General features: G+C 38.9%; 1 protein-coding gene across 3 annotated transcripts in view; it reads left to right on the forward strand.

The window, feature by feature from the left end:
- The window catches only part of UXS1 (UDP-glucuronate decarboxylase 1), a 146210-nt gene that overhangs the window by 24921 nt on the left and 100633 nt on the right, over positions 1–20656 (forward strand). The window contains exon 1 of one of the 3 annotated variants that reach the window (XM_078147365.1): positions 13289–13304. The exons of the other annotated variants lie outside the window; for them this stretch is intronic. The gene's annotated coding sequence lies outside the window, so the exon portion shown is untranslated. Of the gene's footprint in view, positions 1–13288; positions 13305–20656 lie in introns of those variants that run through there. 3 annotated transcript variants of the gene reach the window in all.

Raw genomic sequence — 20656 nt, forward strand, 5'->3', positions numbered from 1 at the left:
ACTGGACATTTTCAAACCTTAATCCTCTACATTAAAGAAATCACAGGGTAGGGGGATCCCTCCCTTACCTTGAGTTTATCTGTCACCTCTCTGTTGGGAGGCTGGTATGTGCTATGTGTATATGTGTATGTGTAACACACGTGTATACATATATGGTGTGTATCATATACACATGTATGGGATAGCTAGGTGGTTCAGTAGATAGAAAGCTTAGCCTGGAGTCAGGAAGACCTGAGTTCAAATGAGGCCTCAGACACTTACTAGCTATGTGATTTTGGGCAAGTCACTTAACTTCTGTATGCCTAACATGCAGCTAGGTGGTTTAGTGGATAGAGCGCTAGGCCTGGAGCCAGGAAAATCCGAGTTCAAAGGTGGCCTCAGATACTTACTAGCTTTGTGGCCCTGGGCAAGTCACTTAACCTATTTGGCCTTAATATACTGGAGAAAGAAATGGCAAACCACTCCTCTATCTTTGCCAAGAAAATCCCATGGATAGTATGGTCTCCAGAGTCATGAAGAGTTGGACATGACTGAACTACTGAATAATAACGACACAAATGTATGTACACCTATAAGCATGTGCAAGCACATGCACATATATAATACAATGGATATAACAATCTCTACTCTGGAAGAATTTACATTCTAACAAGGTCTTATATAAATTGAAAAACCTGTGCTTAATTAGAATGTAAACTCTTTGAGAGCAGAATTGTTACAATCTTTGTATTAGTAACCCCAGCACCTAGCAGGTGTCTGGCAGTAGTGGGTGTTTAGTACATACTTGTGGATTGATTGAGTATGACTTATACTGTGGTGGTGCTATTAGTAACACAGAACCTTCTAAAATCATGCTTATCTCCCTAGGAACTGTAGCTACACCATCCAGATGTAAAGCCAAGTTTGACGGATGACCCTGTTGTGAGTGCTACAAGGCCAGGGAAGGCAGTGAGCCTTCCTGCTTCTGAGGCTTTGTTCCAGTCCCTTTGGCATCTTCTGGCAGTACCCTTCCAAGTTCCCTAACGATCCCCTAGGCTGGCAAGAACTGTTTGTACTACATTCTGGAACTGTGAGCAGTTACATAGGTGGCTCAGTGGAACTCACTGTCCCAGTGAGGGAATTAGGCAGGTCTTGTAGCTAGAGGAGGTAGAGATGTAAGAAGGAGGTGAGGAGTATGGAGGACCAGTGAGAGAGCCCCATTCATGAGCTTCCTCTGCCTTTAGGAAAAGCTGGTTTCTCCTGTTGGGCTATTCTGAATCTATGACGCTACCTTTCTGGGTTCCTTTTCAATTTGCTATGATGTTTTTTATGTCAGAAGCTCATTTATTTAAGTTTCAGGAAAAAATAACAGACTTCTCCCAAATGGACTTATGGTAATTTTATGTGACTATTTTTCCCATTTTGCATCCAGTGAGTTTTGGCTATCCCAAGCTCATTCCAGTGTGTGGCCAGATGGTCTCAGGGGATATTCTAAAATTCCCCAACAAAAACTTTTAGTTCTGTTTGATTTCTTTTTAAAATCATCATGTAATAGTTTGGGAGCAAGACAAAGAAGCACCAGGAGGTGCTTTTTCCAGCGGTGGGAAAACTTGATATCTTTGAGCATCAATGTTTTTATTCCTTGCCAGATCCTGACTCTCCCTCACTAATCTAGAGAGATCTGTTTAGCTCTTGTCTCTGTTTCTTCCCTTCAAAGCATAGTTTTCAAGAATTTTAAATGATTATTGATGCAATTTTAAGAATTATTTAATGTTCATATATGGAAGGGCCCATTTTATTTGATGGTTGTTAAGTGCAGAATTTTTTTAAAATTGTTTATAATGCCCCAAAAGTCTTTTGCAGTTTTAAGCCATTAAAATAAAACTTTTGGAACCTCTTGTATAATAGGAAAGTACTTTGGAAGATAAAAAAATCCCAAGGTCTAGATCATAACGATGATAATAGACCACTGAGAAAGTGTTAACTTTCTAAAGATTCTTTAAATTATAGAAAGAGGTGGGCGATAAGATGACAGGATTGATTTACTTAAAGTTATTTTTAACGATTTTTTTAAAAAAATTTCAGGATGATGGAGAGGAGGCAGAGAAGCTTTTAGCTATGGAAGATGATTTTTGTTTTGATCCCATGTTCCTAAATTATTATGATAAAACTGAACTCTGTGTAATTCTTCATAATTCCTTGTCTGCAAGGAAGAGATGAGAAAATGTACTTCCTTCTTTCATTGGCAAGGCGGATGTCTGTGGGTATGGAAGTAACAATAGGGAGCTAGGATTATGTCAGTGCCTCCTGGCCCAGTGTATCATCAGAAGGCATGAGGGAAAGAAAACCAAATGACTGGAAATAGTGTTAAAGGAATGAGGTGGGATTTCCCTGATCTAAGAGTCTTATAATAGTAAGCTTTTTGAAAAAGGAAATTACGTTTGTCTGGCATTTTTTTTTTTAGTGAACCCATGCTGACCACAGGGATCACTACTTTGAAGTGGTCATAATCCACTCCCTTTAATATAATACATTGTAGAACCTTGCCAGCAACCCACAAGTCCCCTTCCTCCCTCTCTCCCCCAGTGTAATTTGTCTGGACCTGGTGACTTGAATTCAGTGAAGGCAGCTATTTGCTTTTTTGCTATTTCATTTATCCTAGTCTTTACTTCCGTTTAACTATTTTTTACTCCATCTTTCTCAGTCTTGATGATCACTTCTTTGTCTGGAGGGAAAAAAAACGGAAGCAAAATTTTGATTGTCCTTCCATTTTTTTTTCCTGTCATCTATCATTGACTCATCCTTCTCCAGTAGTAGTCCCAACCCCTTCTTTTTTCTTTTTCCAATATTCCAAAAATGTCCTTTTTTTTGGAGAGTGTTTTGAAAACAAAGGTAAGCTATTATTAGAATGATAACATATAGTCACTTCTCTACACCTTTGTCCTCTTGCCTGTAATTTGATTTTTTAGGGTTAGGGAGAGTGTCAGGGTAGATCTGACAATATTTTGGGAATTAGACTCAGGACACCTGTTTAAAAAGCATATACTAGTGGATAGGGCACCGGCCCTGAAGTCAGGAGGACCTGAGCTCAAATACGGCCTCAGACCAAACACTTGACACACTAGCTGTGTGATCCTGGGCAAGTCATTTAACCCCAATTGCCTTAAAAAAACAAACAAACAAACAAACATATACTTCCTTCAGCTCATTGCAATGAGTTCCCTACCAGGGAATATTTGTATTTGATCTTCTCTCTTAAAAGAGTAGAATGTAGAACATTCACAGGTCTCGAGACTGGGGATATGTAAACCTTGACTTTTTGTAGATTTGAAATATGAATCACAGTAATTATTTAAGGGACATTTGTGCTGACTTTTAAAAAAAATTTTGGTTGTAACAAAGTTTTGAAAAATAATTCTCAAGATTTTCATTTTTAAAATGAAGTGTGATTCATAATCTAGGTTAGTGGTTTCTGATCTATGTATGAGGAAGAATTTGTTTTCATTTCTTGAAACCTTGATGTTGTTGGGGATATATAGTGGGAAGGAGAGAAAAGTTGATAGTAAAGGACTAGGGTAGAAAAGAGAAAGATTTTAAGGTTTAATTTGTAGATGTTTGCTCATAGATCTTGATGCGCTCTTCAGAGGCACCTTTATAAGGCGTCTTATGACTTCAGGATTTCAATGGAAAAGTGATCTCATTGGTATGAGTATTCCCAGTGGTGCAAGTCTCATCCCATACAAGCCTTCTCATTCTATGTGATTCTTGTCCTTCCATAAATTTCCTCTAGATGATCCATCTAACACACTGAAGATGTTCCTCTGGGTCTTTTAATATTTCATGGGTACCACTGCAGCACTAAGTCTGCCCATCTGTTCTCCATCACTCTTGTGACCAACCCACTTCCTTTTTTAGTTCTCTGATTTTTTCCCCCCAGCTCATTTCTTATGTGCAAGTCATGTGTTTTCACACACATTACCTGCAGTTTTTATTTGTTGGGGGATATGGTAGTTAATAATTCATAGTCATATAGTTATCCCCGGGAGAATAGTAGTGTTTTGTTTTTATTTTAATTTTTTTTAGTGTTTTGTTCTTAAAGGTGGGCTTTTTTTTTTGTTAGAGAATAGCTGGGGGTCATTGACAGCACTGCACTGTCCCAGTGGAATCCAGCCTTTTCTCCCATTCAGTTGTGAGTCCAAGCTCATCGTCCTCGTATATAGCACCTGTCCAGGACAGATATACTGATGTTCAAACTCAATGAGGTGCCCACCCGACTGTGAGTATGTAATATATATTCTGGACCACATGCCACTGTTCTCTTTTTATTGTGAACTTAATTATTGACAGACATGTATTTCAACATACAAAGAAGAAAAAAGAACTGAGTATTAACAAAATGGCACTCTTTGGACTTCCTTATTAAATTTGTTTTGTGTATCATTTAAAATGTTTTTGTTTTCTTTTCTTTTTTTCTGTTTCTTTTTTAGCTTTGTATCTGTCACTTCCCATCGATTCTCCTCTCCTCAGCAGAAGTCCTCTGTTATGGTGAAAAAAAATGTTAATACCATACTCTCCGTTTTAGGCACAGAATCTGCCAGAAATAATTTTATTTATTATTCCTCTAACTCCAAGTAATTTGTAGTTTAGAGAGAAGAATGTTGAAAATGTCATAGGCCTCCCCATGCTTTCAGATGTGACTCTCCATCCCAACATTATTTGAGGTAACATTTTTAGGTATCTTGAACAAGGAAGAGATTATACAGTATGTTAAAGTACAGTTGTGAGTTAACATGATGGAATAGTCACTACTCAGCTTCTTCTTGGACCACTGCCCTCATGGGTTGATAAAGGTTTCTTTCCCTGAGAGCAATATCTTAAGTTCAAAAGTAGGCACTACCCTTAGGTGAGTTATGGGGCCCATAACTCAACATACGGGTGGAGAAGCAATGATCTTAACTAATGTTAGGGCTGCTTATAACCATTAATCTATTTCCCTAAAAAAGGCCTTCTCATCATTGCCGTCTATATACTTTCAAGTAGGAAAATGTCTGGAAAGGGTTTCTAGACTAAAGAAATATTTATGGCTTAATATCTTCAGTTGAACCAAAAAGAAGGTTTTTAATATGCTTCTACACTTACTAAACAAGCGTGTGTGTGTTTGTGTGTATGTGTGTGTGTGTGTGTGTGTGTATTAAAGCAAAACAAATCAACACTGGCTATGTCTGAGAAAGTCTTCTAAATCTCCTTTGGTTGGAGTGGGGAGTGTGGAGTGGGGACTGTGTGGTGCGATGTGGGAGGGGAGGCTTGAGGAGGAGGCAGCATGCTTGATAAGTTTTCTGGAATCATGATTGGTTCTGGAATCATGATGAGAGTTCTGAAGTCTAGAGTTGGAAAGGATGTAATCCAGCTTCCCTCAGTTTTCCTGATGAAGAAACCAAGGTTCCGGAAAGTTGAATGATTTACTCTAGGTGACTTTGATAGTAAATATCAGAGGCATGATTTGAACTTAGGTCCTCCTCTGTAACATTTGTTATCCTATAAACTGTTGCGATCATCATGTAGACTGTATTTTTAAAAGATGTAAATAGTCTTTTTTTTTTTCCAATTACATGTGAAGAAAATTTTCATCATTCATTTTTTTTAAGATTTTGATTTCCAAATTTTTCTCCCTCCCCGAAGACAGCAAGCAATCTAATATAGGTTATACATGTGCATTTGCGTAAAATGTATTTCCACAGTAGTCATGTTGTAAAAGACGAAACAGAACAAAAGGGGGAAAAACATGCAAAAAAAAAGAAAGAAAGTGAAAATAGTATTCTTCAATCTTCATTCAAACTCCATCAGTTCTTTCTCTGAATGTGGATAGCATTTTCCATCATGGTAGACTGTGTACTCTTTATCCACTTGGTTTTTTTCTGTATAGATTACTAGGCTGATGATATTAGGGAGCCTTTGTAGAGAGCTAGATGGCCTAAATACCAATTGGCCTAAATACCAGTTGGCCTGGAGTTAGGAAGACCTGAGTTCAAATCTAGCCTCAGACACTGGGTAAGTCACTTTAACCTCTTTGTACCTCAGTTTGCTCAGATGTAAAATGAGGTGATAATAATAGCGCTACCCTACAAGGTTGTGATGAGGATCAAATGGGATAATATTTGTAAAGCATTTAGCACAGTGCTTGGCACATAGTAGACACTTTAAAAATACTTATTCCATCCCTTTCCTTTCTCTTCTGGTATTCCAGGGCTAGCTAATTTAATCAGCACAATTTCATTCACAAATAGAAGCATCTTGGAACTTTACTGTTCACAAGGAATTCCTCTTCCATTTGGATTTTGCATCCCCTTGCCCTCCCTGAAGCTCACCATGTCATCTCTTACTTACATCCCCTTACATAGGCTACCCTCTTAGCCTCTTTGAAGGCTCAGCTTGGATGCCCTCTCCTGTGGGGAATCTTTCCTGACCCCCAAGTGTTATTGTTCTCTCCTGTTTCAAATTACCTTGTATTTATTTATTTGTTATGACAGCAAAACATAAGCTCTTTGAGGACAGAGACTGTTTTGCTTTAATCTTTGTACACCCAGCCTAACTCAGTACTTTGCATGTAGAAGGCATTTAATTAATATTGAAAGAAATCACACACACAAACACATACACACACACACACTCACTCTCTCTCACTCTCTCTCTCTCTCTCTCTCTCTCTCTCTCTCTCTCTCTCTCTCTCTCTCTCTCTCTCTCTCTCTCTCTCTCTCTGTCTCTCTCTCTCTCTCTCTCTCTCTCTTAAATCCAAGAGCTCTGGGAATGTCAGTACTCCACACATTTTTGCTTGTGCTTCCAGCCCCACCTCTAGCTATTACCCAGGAGGGCAGCCTCTGTGGAGAAAGGGGCCCTCTCACTGATGACCAGCTGCTTCTTATGGAGCAGAAAAGCCAGCCTCAATGAAGAAGCAGGATACACAGTGGAAGAGACAGGAGCCAGCATATTCCAGACAAGCCAAACCACTCCCGCTGCTTTGCCTTTCCTTATACCCAGATGGAGGTATCCTGGGACGCTGAGTCCAAGAGCTATGAAAATGGCAGCAACCACTGCCCCTGCTTCTGACCCAATGCTCCCCCATCCCCTGGGGAGATGTGACTCTGGTAGCTGCTTTTACAGGTGTTGTAGTTCCTACCTGAACAGCCACAACCGCTAAAGACAGAGAAAAGAAAATTCTTGCCACCAAGTCCTTAGCACTGTCAAATGGTTCAACCTTAGAAATAGATATGGTGAAAATAACATTGAAGAAAATGAATAGCCCTCTACTTTGGACCTAAGTGCCATGGACCTTTCCATTTGTCTTGCATGTAGAAGCTGACTGTTGTCAGAGCCTGGAGCATGCTAGTAATACCAGCTCTCCAAAAAAGCATGACACTTTTAAATTTAATCTGCATCATTAATATTTTCTCCATCACTTCCGTAAGTCAAGAGAATCAACAAAACAATAATTCAAGTCCTAATTTGTTACATTTGCTAATTTCTGCAGCTGTCCCAGAGCCAACACATTCCTGGTTGGTTTCCCGTATTGGAATGTGAGTTGCTTGAGAGAGAGGGAGACAGAGACAGATAGATCGTGTCTGTGTGTCCACTCAGTACAGTACTTTGGACAAGGTAAATGTTTAATAAGCACTTTTTTATTCATTTATTCTTTTATTCCTTCAGTACCTAGCTAAGTACCTGGGATAGAGTAGGTTCTCAGTAAATGCTGGTTGATGGACTGGCAAACATCTTTCCTATTTTATGCTTGCTTAACATTAATAATCAGAAAATGGCTGGACATCTAGAAATTAATGTTGGAAGAGTTTGACATTTAGAATCTTAACTCTCTAAAAATTAGTGTCTTGTGTTCCTGATGGGGAACAGTGTTTGTAGAAAACACAGAAAGAAGGCTGGACACTTGGAATGACTGGGTTCCAAGTGGGCCATTCATTCTGAGGTTTGTCCCCTTGTATCCTGTGGAAAATATCCTTATAGAAACTTGGAGTACATTCTGCTTTGATCACTGCTAAAGGAGCAGATAGTGAGGAAAGATAGGAAATGAAGAGAAGAAGGAAAGAAAAGAAATGGATTGTCTGAGGAAGCAAAAAGGTTTATTTCTTTGAGCTGAGTGAATGAGTGGGTGGTAGAAAACACCCAGCTCACCTCTCAATGGTGATAATGTCTTAGGTCACCTAGCCTGGTTTGTCTTGTCAAGAGGCAGGTACTATGATACGGTATTTGTATTTCAGAGCACCTGAGATGTGGACAACTTGGAAAAGGTCCAGAAGCAAGCAGCAATACTGCTTAAAGTGTGGGAAATAGGTCCTTTGGAGAAACATAAAAGGAACTTTTTTGTATGTTATTTTTTAAAGAAGACCAAAAGATGATTTAATGAATCAAACTTTGAGATCACGAGGACCTAACACAGGATATGTCAGCTCTCTAAGCACTTTTGCAAATCAACTGCCATAATTATGTTGTGGGTACTTAGCTGATGCTTTAGGGTACTCAAAGAGGTAGTGAGCCTCTCCAAGGCTCAGATGTAATTCTCAGCATCATAATTTTTGTTGTTATTGTTCAGTTGCATCTGACTCTTTTTGATCCCAGTTGGGTTTTCTTGGCAAAGACACTGAAGTGGTTTGCCATTTACTTCTCCAGATCATTTTACGGGTGAGGAAATGGAAGCAAACAGGGGTAAGTGACTTGCTCAGGGTCACACAGCTAGGAAGTGTCTCAAGTCAGATTTGAACTTAGGTCTTCCTGACTCCAGGCTCAGCACTCTATCCACTGTGTTACCTAGCTACCCAAATATCATAATAGGAAGCAATATAGTATAATGGAAAGAGGAGTATATTTAGAGTTGGGAGACTTGGGTTTGAATCATAGTTCTGCCACTTAACTACTCTTGTGACCTTAGACAAAGTACTTAAACATCAGTGTCCTTATGTGTTAATAAATAAGAGCATGAGTGAGAGGACAGCCTCGAGAGATCCTTCTAGTTCTAACTTTATTATCTTATTTCTCTACAACCCATTGCCCATGTATTGTTAAGTTAGTCAAGGTCAGTTGTTAAAGAAGACTGCAATAGGATGTCATTCGGTAGTTCTTAACCTGGGATCTGTGAATTCTCCCCCCCCCTCCCCTCTTTCCCCCTCCCCTTTTCTCCCTCTCTCCCTTCCTCCTTCCCTCCCTCTCTCTTTCTCTCCTCTAAGGTTGTCATTTTTTTTAACATTCTTTTTTAAAATTTTGAGTCCCAAAATTCACTCCCTCCTTCCAGTCCCTCCCTTACCCATTCAGAAGACAAACAATATGATAGCAGTTATACATGTGAAATCATGCAGAGCATTTCCAAATTAGCCATGTTGCAAAAAAGAAAAGCAAGAAAAAGAAAGGAAGTGAAAAAAATTATACTTCAGCCTGCACTCAAGAGTTGATTGGTTCTCTTTTGAGGTGGGTAGCATTTTTCATCCTAAGTCCTTTGGAAGTGTCTTGGATCTGTATTGATCAGAGTAGCTAAGTCTTTCACAATTGATCATCATTACAATAATGCTGTTACTGTGTGTAATGTTCTCCTAGGTCTGCTTGCTTCACTTTGCATCAGTTCATGTAAGCCTCCCAGTTGTTTTTAGAAACCATTCTCATTTTTTATAGCACAATAGTATTCAATCAGAATCATATACCATAACTTGTTCAGCCATTCCCTAATTGATGGGTGTTCCCTCAATTTCCAATTCTTTGCCACCACAGAAAGAGCTGCTATAAATGTTGTTTTGTACAAATAGGTCTGTTTTCTTTTCCTTTGATCTCTTTGGGAAACAGACCTACTAATAGTATTGCTGGGTCAAAGGGTATGCACAATTTCACAGCCCTTTTTGCATAGTTCCAAATTGTTCTCCAGAATGGTTGTACCAGTGCGAACTCTCTTTTTAATAACATTCTCAGTATGATTGGTTTCCATTGTAACATTTATAGGAAAATTAAATAAGAAGATCACAGTTTGTAAAAATACAGAATTCCCATTCCCTCCTGGACCACTCCCCTCCCCTCCCCTCCCCTCCTGTAGTAAACAATGAAGTAGCCTCCTACCTATGATAGATGTTAATGTCTTTTCTCATTGGAGAAGAGTGGTTCATACTATTTCTTAATTGTTTTAATTTTGCAAAAAGGACATTTAAAAATATGCTTCCACAACATGTATATACTGTAATTTGTTCAGATAAATTGATGGGCACCCCCTTAGTTTTGTCACTATAAAAAGATATGCTATCAGTACAGTATTTTTGTATGTTTGAGTCTTTTCTTCCTTCTTTGATCTTTTTGAGATGTGGGCCTAGTACTGTATAGCTGAGCTAGTTTCAAGATGTCTCCATTTTCTATCGTATTCTAGACAGTCTTAACCATTTTCCATCTAACTCCTCTTCACAGGTTAGTTACTTATTAGTTTTGTCATTAGGAGTAAGTTATTTGTCCTGTCGGACCCTTACTTTCTTCATGTGTAAAATAAGAACAGTACTCATACTCCTTGACCTCAGAAAGTTGCTCAGCTTTTTTACTCCTTTGCCTCAGAAAGTGTTGATGACAAACTGTGAATGAATAAATGATTGGATAATACCAATGGTAGCACTTTAAAAGCGAGTTTTATGTGTTATTAACCAAGGCTAGTGGTTTGTCACTTTCTTCTCACTATACAGCTGGTGACTCTCCCAACTTCACTGACCTCATTCTTAAATACCCTTTATGTGGTTTTGATTTTAACTTCTCCGGATCCAGCCAGCTTCCCAAAGTTATTGCAGGAGTAAAGACCAAAAATATATATCCTCTCAGTGTGTGTTTTTTGTTTGTTTGCTTATTTTGGATCCATTGGAAGGCCCAAGAATTATTCTGAAAAGTAAGGAGACAATGCAATATGACTTCATTCAAAAGCTAGGAGCAGGAAACTTATCTAAAGGAAAACAAAGAATGCTGAGCTCCGAAGGAGCCTTGGGTGGAGTAGAGAAGGTCAATCTGTGGATTGTTCCTGGAGGAATGCCTGACTTTTAATGACATGGGCCTTCAAGGAGCTGATTTTTCCCAATGATGTCTACCTAGATAGAGGTTGATGGCTGCATTCCTTTAAAAAAAAAAAAGTAGGAGGATCCAGGCATGCCTGCACACACCTGGAATTCCTGCTGCTTGGGGAGGCTGGGACTGACAGCACTAGATTTCTGTGCTGTGGTAGGCTAAACTAACAGATTGACTGTTTCCACTGAGTATGGCAGTATAGTGACCCCTCAGCAGGGATGAGGCCATTGTATTGCCTTGGGTGAGATCCACTGGCTCAAATCAGAAACTGAGCAACTCAGAGTTCACCTGCTGATCAGTAGCCCCAGCACTTCCTTCCAGTGAGAGAAGAGCCATTTTTCTTTTTTTCAAGAAATAGAAAAGAGTAGGAGGGCTAACTCTTAATTTCCATTAAAACTATCTCTGTGTCTTTTAGGATAAGAAATTCATACTACTGAGTTTATTTTAAGATCTCGTTTCATGTGTCAGCAGCTCTGTATCTTAAACCAACCTGAGCAGCTAATTTATGATGGTGATGGAAGGAGGGTTTCCTGCTTTGTACTTGTCCAGGCTTAGTTCCCTTTAACCATGCAAATATAGAGCAAAACACTGTGTTGAAAAAAAAAAGAGAGCCCACAGAATTCAAATCACCAAATTTGAGTTGGAAGGGATCTTATAAAAGAGTTAACATTTTTTAGAACTTCCCTAATTGCAGAGTGCTTTCCATTATATATCTTATTTGAATCTTGTAATAGCCTTCTTACTTTGGTAGGCTCTTTTTAAAAAGAAATCTTAGTTTTGTTGATGTATTTTGTTTTTTACATCATCTTCATTTTTAATATATTCCTCCTTCCACTGCTACCCAGTGAGCCATCCCTAATAACAAATATTTATGGGGAAAAAAAGCAGAGGAAGGGTAGGTTAGCAGAAACAATTAACATCTAAGTCATGTCTGTACTACATGCCTGTAGTCCCTAATCTCTGCAAACAGTGCATTTACGTAACATAGTATAATAAAAAAGATGATTGCACATGAAACTACAAATCTGTTGTGTACAACTTGTTGTTCCTTTTAAATCTATAATAGAATTATCATGTAAATTTCCTCCCCCCTTTTTTCCCCTCAACTGTAGAGATGGCTACCATTAGATATAAGTTCATTTTCATAATTTTTGTTCTTTCCGTTTACATTCTTACATTGTTTTCCTGTTTCTGCTAACTTCATTCTGCATCAGTTCATGTAATAGTCACTCTTAGATCCATTTTATAGATGAGGAAAGTGAAGCTCATAATTGAAACCATTTGCTCAGGGACTTGGCTAAAAAGTAGTGGCACCCAGGGCCCCTGACTCCAAATCCCATGACACAGAGTGCCCTTTTATGTCCCATGACACAGCTGCCTCCCCTGAGATCATCTATTTCAACTTCCCAATTTTCCAGAAGACACAACCAAAGCTCAGAGGTATTGGTGCCATACAAGGCAGTTAGTGACAGAGTTTAGACTAGAGTCTAAGGCTTCTAACTTCCAGACAAGGATTTTTCTGTTAAACCCATAGCCTTTAGAGTATACGATCCCTGTCCTCAAATTGCTTCCTTAACTATTAAAAATTGGAAAGACAACATACACACAGTGAAATGACATAAAGCAAAATAATTCTGATCTCTTGTCCATGGGGAGAGCCCTTTAAATGCTAGCAAACAGCTATCACGCCTCCTTCTTGGATAAACATCTCCAGTTGCCTCAACTCACCCTCCACTGCCATGGTATCAAATTAAGTTACATTCCTGATTGTACTGTCCTTCCTCCTGCCTTTCTGAATAAACTGAACATAATAGTTCACATACAATCTGACCATTGTGGGGCAAGAAATCCATTCAGCCTAGCAAAAAGAAGTAGGAGACCCTGAGGGGGAGATAGAAGGCAACATATGACAGGCAAGTCAAACCACCACTACAACCACCACCACTTTGATCATTTTCTCCCCTTAGACTTCATGCAGACAGCCCAGTAGCCTGAAAAGAAGAGCCTTTGGAATAGGAATGTTTCTAGCTCAGTGTGAGATGGTTCAGCATTAGAAACTGATAAGATTTTATCAGTGGAAATGATATTACAGAAGAGGCTTTACCATATGCCTTAAAGCTTCTCCCTAAGGTCTCTGTGACCTTTCCATCTGACACTTTTCTTATATGTTCTCTCCCTTCCACTAGAATGTGAACTGATTGAGAACAGTCATACCTTTCAGTTTCCATCCACAAAGCTTTACAATGGTAAGTGTTAGCACTTAATAAGGGCTTTAAAAAAAATTCATTCATTCATTCACTCTCTGCCAGTACTTGGAAACTTTCACTTCCTTCATTTGAATGTCTTACCATGAAATTGCCTAGAGCTGACCTTGGCTTGTATGAGGTTTCTCTGTCCTACTCTCTTAAATTTCCTTAGAAACATCAGAACTCAAGGTAACTCTCTTCTTCCCAAATGCCCATTCCTTAAATTCTTATTACAAAGCAATTGCATTTGGATTTGGAGTTATGCAAATGAAATCAATCACTTTTCCAACAAAGCTTAGAGAGCATGTTTTATTTGAGAATCTCATTAGCTCAGACTAATTGGGTTCTAAATTTGTACGATTTGTACGTTGGGCTCTATAGACTATTAGGGTTGTATAAAAATAACATAGTCAAGAGGCAATTAAACTGAAATTTTAAGTACTAGGGGAAGGGGTCCTAAGCAGAGGGAACAGTGTAATAGGGAAGGCTAATTAGGGAGCATCTCCTAGAGGAGGCAAGGCTGAGGAGGGTTTTTGAAGGTGCTAGTCATAGATGGAGTGAAATTTGGAAGAGTAGGTGAATTCAATGCATAGACAGACACTGACGCATGAATCACATGCAGGGGAATGCAGACAGGTTAGCTTGATTGGAACCTAGTTTCTGAGGGGAAAGCAACCTGTGGTACAATGGGAAATGTTCCACATTTGAAATCAAAGAACATGGGTTCAATTCTGACTGCCACCTACTAGCTGTGTGACTTTGCCCAAATCACTTAATTTCCTCATTTGTAAAAAGATGGGGTTGGATTAGATTACCTTTGAGGTCCGTTCCAGCTCTAAATCTGTGCTCCTGTGAGTGAAGAAAGATATGAAAACCTGGACAGAGGAGTGAAAGAAAGGATCTAAAGTCTTTGAAAGCCAAATTGAGGATCTGGGATTTTAAATAATGGGCTGTGAGAAGCCACCCTTTAACTTTTTTTTTTTAAGAGAAGAGAATTTCTGGCTTTTCTGCTACAAAAGATGGCTTAAAGAAACTTATTTTACCTGTTGTATGAATCAAGAATTATCATGTGTCTGTAGTAGCATCTTTATTGTGACTCTTCCATGGCAGGAACTCAATAAACAAATATAAATATATGTGTATGTTTCTTGATGAGGTACAATTGGGCATTTTATTTATATATCTCTGTATGTGTGTATACATATATATAAATGAATAGCCATAGTGAATAACAAATGCACATGTATATATAATGAATAACACATATATGCATTTGCACATAGCACTTAAATTCATTTACTCATTCACTCACTGCCAATACTTGGGAGCTCTCACTTCCTTCATTTGAATGCATTCTTTATTCAGTTTATATATGTAGCTATACATACATATATATGTGTCTCTGTCTCCCTTGCTCCATATATATCCCTAACTCTCTATCTAAAAGGAATAACAAATGCTCAACTGTGCCCCACCAAGAAATTTCCATTTAAAGGACAAGAGGGAAAGTGACTAAGATGAACATTGTAATTTCATCATAGCTATTCATTTTTCACAGAATAAAGATATCGCTGCTGGAAAGGAAGGAAATTATTTAAGAAAAAATTGTTATGTCTATCTCTCTCTTTGGCCAGTTGATGTTTAATTGATAAAACAGGTTTTAGACTTTCTATCTCTGGCTGAGTTCATTTAAAACTAGTTAATGTCAATGAATATGATAATAGCCTTGAAAGGTTTATTTGGTCTGCAATCTTCTCTGCTGTGTTAATCAATAAAGCACTGGCTATGAGAGGTTTTCCCACAGGCTCACATAAATTGTTAACTCATATTCTACTTTGGCAGCAGCAAAAGGGCTTTGATGATCATTTTTCATCATTTCCTTAAGAACAGCATTGTGTGATAAATCATTACCATCTCCAGTCTCACAGCTGGCAGGAAACTGGCTAAGATGTAGTTAATTCACACCATCCCTTTATGTAATCTAGAGAGTTTTCATTTCATTGATTTAGAGCTGGCAGGGATCTTAGTGGTCATCCAAATCTCTCATTTTACAGAAATAGAAAATAGGGACCTAGAAAGGTAAGTGACTTGCTTAAGATCTCACAAATAATTGGGAGCCAAGTTTTAAACCCTGGTCCTCTGGCCCCAGTCTCCACTCTGTCTCTACTATACCATTTCCTTTAAATGAGTTTGGAATAGAAGTATACCTTTCTGATTCCAGTCTGTGTTAGTAAGGTATCTACTGCATATCTTAGCATCTGCTTTTTTTTTTTCAAATGGCAAAGTGCCAAGTTTAATCTGCCGGGTGTAAGTCATTCACTCAACAAACGTTTAGGAATGCTGTGTGCTTTGTTCTGCTTAAATGCTGGGGATTCCAAGCTAGGCCAGAAACAGTCCCTGCCCTCAAATTTACATTAGTAAATAACTTACTGTTATCTCCCTGATTTTGATGGAAGGTGTGGGGTGGGGGGGAGCACTTCTGCTGAAGGTGGGCTTTGAGCTGAATTTTAAAGAAAGTTCAGGAAACCAAGAGGCTGAGGGGAGGGGCTGTAGAATTCCCATCCTGGGGCAATGCAAAACAAGCAAGAAGATAGGGAATTGGAGTGTCTTGTTAGAGGGACTGCTGGTAGGCCAGTGCAGCTGAGTTCTTGGAGTCCTTGCTTGGGGGTGAGGATGGGGAATGGAAAGGTAGGAAGAGGCTAGGTTGTGTAGAGCTTTCAATGCCAAATAGAGGGGGTGCCTTTGATCTTGGAGGAAATGGGAAGTAAGTGGAGCTCACTGAGAAGAGTAAGGGGGTGTGATCAGACCTAGACTTTAGAAAAGTCAGTTTCTCAGAAGAGTGGAGGCTGGGTTGGAATAGAAAGAGCCTTGAATTTGGGCGACCAGTTAGAAAGCTATTGCTGTGTTACAGGTGAGAGATCATGAGTGCCATGGCATTAGTTTGTGTGTGTGTGTGGTGGTCAGGTTGAAATACTCATTATTTTAAAGAACAGGAAAATATTTAGGGATAAAAACATGGGAACAATAGTAATATCTATAATAATATAATAATAATAATAATAATATTACTTTAGTACATTTATATAAAACCTTAAGGTTTGTAAAAACAATTACAAATATTGTCTCGTTTTATCCTCACAACAGATGAGAAAACTCACCTGTGTCGGGGACAGGGACCCTAACCTAAATTAAACTCAGAGACTTCTCAAGGTGGAAAGCAAAGGTTACCTTTATTACAATCTCCTGAGATGGCTGTCTGCTCCTTCGATACACGTGGGGGGGAGAGAGAGAGAGAGAGAGAGAGAGAGAGAGAGAGAGAGAGAGAGACAGAGAGATAGACAGATAGACAGACAGACACACCAAATAACAGGGGCCATCTTATAAAAGCAAATCTCTACCCACTAGGAAAAGTCTCCACCCACCACTGTCCCTTACTCCCTTAACTGGGGGTGGGCTTACATTCTAACTGGAGGTGGGGCTTACATTCCAGGCCCAAAATTCAAAGACAAGGAAAGAGGCGGGAAGCCAAGGGCAAATGGCTCAGGTTGGGGGTGGGGCAGGGCTTATTCTTTCTGTTACCTGCTTAAAAACAGAGTCTGAGCGGGGGAGGATTTTGAAAATAATAATCAAAAATTATTGACCTTTTGAGGAGGCTTCACCTCTGAGAGTTCATCTCTCACACCTGTAAAATGGATTATGTAGCTTGTCCAGGGTCACACAACTAGTATGTGTTTGAGTTAAAATTTGAACTTTTTGTTGTTGTTTAATTGTTTCAGTCGTTTGTGTCTGACTCTTCTCGATCCCATTTGGGATTTTCTTGGCAAATATACTGGAGTGTTTTGCCATTTCCTTCTCCAGCTCATTTTATAGATGAGGAAACTGAGGCAAACAGGGTTAAGTGGCTTGCCCAGGGTCACACAGCTAGTAAATGTCTGAAGCCAGATTTAAACTCGGGAAGAGCAGTTATCTTGACTCCAGGACAGGTACTCTGTCCATTGCGTCATGTGGCTGTTTGCATATCATAATAAAAATGATTAATAATTAAGTCAGCTTTGAGAACTTAGAGTATGTAACATGTGCCCAGTACAAGGAGTCTTTAATTTACAGATGGATCATGTTCCCAAAAGTTCTACTATAAGTTAGTTGCTTTGAAAAAGTAATAGGTTTTCCTATAGAAACATAGTTTTAGATATTGTTGAATCACCCATAGTTTAGCAGACATTTATTATATAAATTTATAAAGAAAAGCAGTCAAAAATACAGTATAGTGGAAACAGTATTGGATTTTGGAGTCAGGAGACCCATTTCAAATCCTTGCTCTGCATTTTATTTCCTGTGTATCTTAGAGTGAGTAGTTTCTGTTCCCTCTTGCATAAAACAAGCAGTCGAATTAGCTGATCTTCAAAGGCCCAACTTTAAATTCTATGAGAATACTGTACCAAATGTGTAGCAGTGCTCGATCTCTGAGGTCCCTTCCAATTTTAAATCTATGACTATTAAGAGAACCTATGACATATTTTAGATATAGGATTGGAGATATAGAGCTATAGAGACGATCTAGTCTAAGAGTTCTTAACCTTATTTATGCCATGGACCCTTTGGCAGTCAGGTAAAGCCTATCGACCTCTTCTCAGAAGAATGTTTATCTGTAATTGAAGGATGACTCAATCAGTAAGCGTTTATTAAGCACCTAATGTATGCCACACACTGTGCTAAATGCTAAGGCTACAGAACATCTTAAATTTCAGAGCTGAGTGAAAAATAACAGGTCCCCTGACTCTATAGCCAGTGACGTTCTTTTCGCACTATGTCCTTACCTTTTGTACCAGCAGTAGTACAGAGCTTCTTACCCCATCTAGACAATTTCATAGTAGCTCTTTCTGAGAATTGATGATAGAAGGTAGGGGACATTACCTGTTTAACCTTATTTGGGTAATTTATCTTGGAGGGTATTGTAAAAAGGAAAGAAAAACCCGTTGCTGTGACAGCTACTTACACACAATAGGCACTCAATAAATTTAATGAGTCATGGAAGAGACCACCATACAGTGATAACCAAGGGTTGGCCCTTTGTATAAATGTTTTATCAAATTTTTCCACTAAGATGTTGCTTACCTTTTTGGAGGAGAGAGGAAATGACAGGGGTATGTGTAAAATGCAGTTACTGATGTTTTTGAATCTTAAATACTTAATTGAATTGGTCAAACTATTTTCTTAAAGTGAGCTTCTCTTCAGCTTGTGTTTTTATCTGAGACCCTCTTCATAGTAAGTACTGATCTCCTTTTGGCTAAGTGAGAAGATATCAAAATGTATTAAATGATAATTAGTATTCCTGGATTTGACCACCAAGTAACCTGAACTTTTTTTTTTTTGTGAGGGCAGTTGGGTTAAGTGACTTGCCCAGAGTCATACAGCTAGTGAGTGTTATTTGTCTGAGGCCGTATTTGAACTCAGGGCCAGTTTCTATCCACTGCTCCACCTAGCTGCCCAGCCTGAACTCTTAAAGAGCAAATTGGGAATGGTACACGCTTCTCTAATGGCCTTAGGCTCCTTGGTTAGTATTGGACTTTTCTGGACTGAACCCCTAGGACATGAGTTTGCCTGGACTGACCTTATACTCATATCAACCTGAACAGGCATTTGACTTGTATTCAGTCCTCCGTAATGTTTCCATACCCCATTTCCTGTCCCCCTGAAATCTTCTTGATTAATTCAGTCATTCATTAGGTGCCTATTATGTATTAGGCATTGTGTTGGGTGCTGAGAATTAAGAAACAAAACAGTCCCTTCTCCAGAAGCTCGTAGGGAAAGCATTCAGATAAGTAAATATCTGATAAGTATGTCTAATATTTATAAATATCTGATGTCAAGTATAAATTTATATCAGATAACTATAAATATCTGGTAAGTAAATAAAAATCTAAATTCAGTTAAGTAAATGCAAAATACATATGAAGTAAATACAAACTAATTTCTGGGGTGGAGTTGGGTACTAGCAACTGGGAAGATCAAGCGAGGCCTCATGTAGGCACTTAAGGATGCTAAGAGATTCTAAGGATGCTAGAGATTCTAAGAGGCAGAGGTGATACAAAGGTGCGTATTTCAGGCATTAGGAGATAGAATGTAAGTCCCTTTGGCTGAAGCATGTTAGGAGGCTTATCTAGATGAGAGGAGTGGTCGCCTAACTAGGTTAGTGTCTATGCCAGGAGTCAGAAGGGGATAGATGTTCTGGAGGCTGAATGTGTAAGAGTTGGAAACTGATTGTGGGAGATGGAGGAGAGAGAAGAGCACAGGGTGATTCAGGTTGCAAACCTAGATGATTGAAAAAATACTAAGGCCCTCAACAGAAAGAAACAGGGAAGTTAGGATGAGGAAAGAGTTTTAGGAAAAGATGAGTTCTATTTTGGACATCGTTAATTTAGAATGCCTATGAGGCATCGAGATGGAGATGTCCAGCAGACAGTTTATGATATAAAACTGGAGCTGAAGAGAAAAATGTGACCTGGAAATATGTCTAAAGGTCATATACATAGTAAAAGGGATGGAGCTTGTATTTGAACCCAGGTCTTCTAACTGTAGGGCAGCTAAGTGGCACAATGGATAGAGCACTGCGATTGGAATCAGGAAGACTGCTCTTTGTGAGTTCAAATCCAGCCTCAGATACTTCCTTTCTGACCCGGGCAAGTCATTTAACCCTGTTTGCCTCAGTTTTCTCATCTGTAAAGGGAGCTGGAGAAGGAAATGGCAAAAACCACTCCAGTATCTTTGCCAAGAAAATCCCAGATGGGGTCTTGGAGAGTTCAACAATAACAGCTTCTAACTCTAAGTTGGTTTCTCTTTCTGCTGTTATCATTCAATAACAAAGATTTAGGTATTATGATAATTGAGTCCCATCATTATTTAGCTGCTTACTTAAGCTAATACAGCCAATCCTATAAGATTTAATTTTTTTGGATCAGTATTAATTTATTTTATTACAAAAGGAAACCAAGGCACAGAGCTTAAGAGGTAATTTTAAACTCAGGTAGCAAGCCAGTTGTCACAAATGATGCATACCCTTGGAAAGACTTAGTGTCTTAATTTCAGAATTGCAATGTTTATTCATATGGAGTGGAGAGTTTTCAGAGAGTGACAGAGAAAGATGTGGAAGGACAAAGACATGATAGAAAGAATATGAGGAAACACTTTGTGTTTGGAGACCTTTCTGACCCTTGCAGTAGTTGCTTAAACATTGCAAAATCATGTGCCTTAGAAACAAGACCACCTGGTCCTTGGTCACTTAATAGCTATGTAAGTGAGCCTGCCAACTTATCTACATAATGGAGATAATAGTATCACCTATCTCCAGAGAC

This window comes from Phascolarctos cinereus, unplaced genomic scaffold, assembly GCF_003287225.1.
Source record: "Phascolarctos cinereus isolate Bilbo 61053 unplaced genomic scaffold, phaCin_HiC Scaffold_7;HRSCAF=346, whole genome shotgun sequence".
Lineage (NCBI taxonomy): Eukaryota > Metazoa > Chordata > Mammalia > Diprotodontia > Phascolarctidae > Phascolarctos > Phascolarctos cinereus.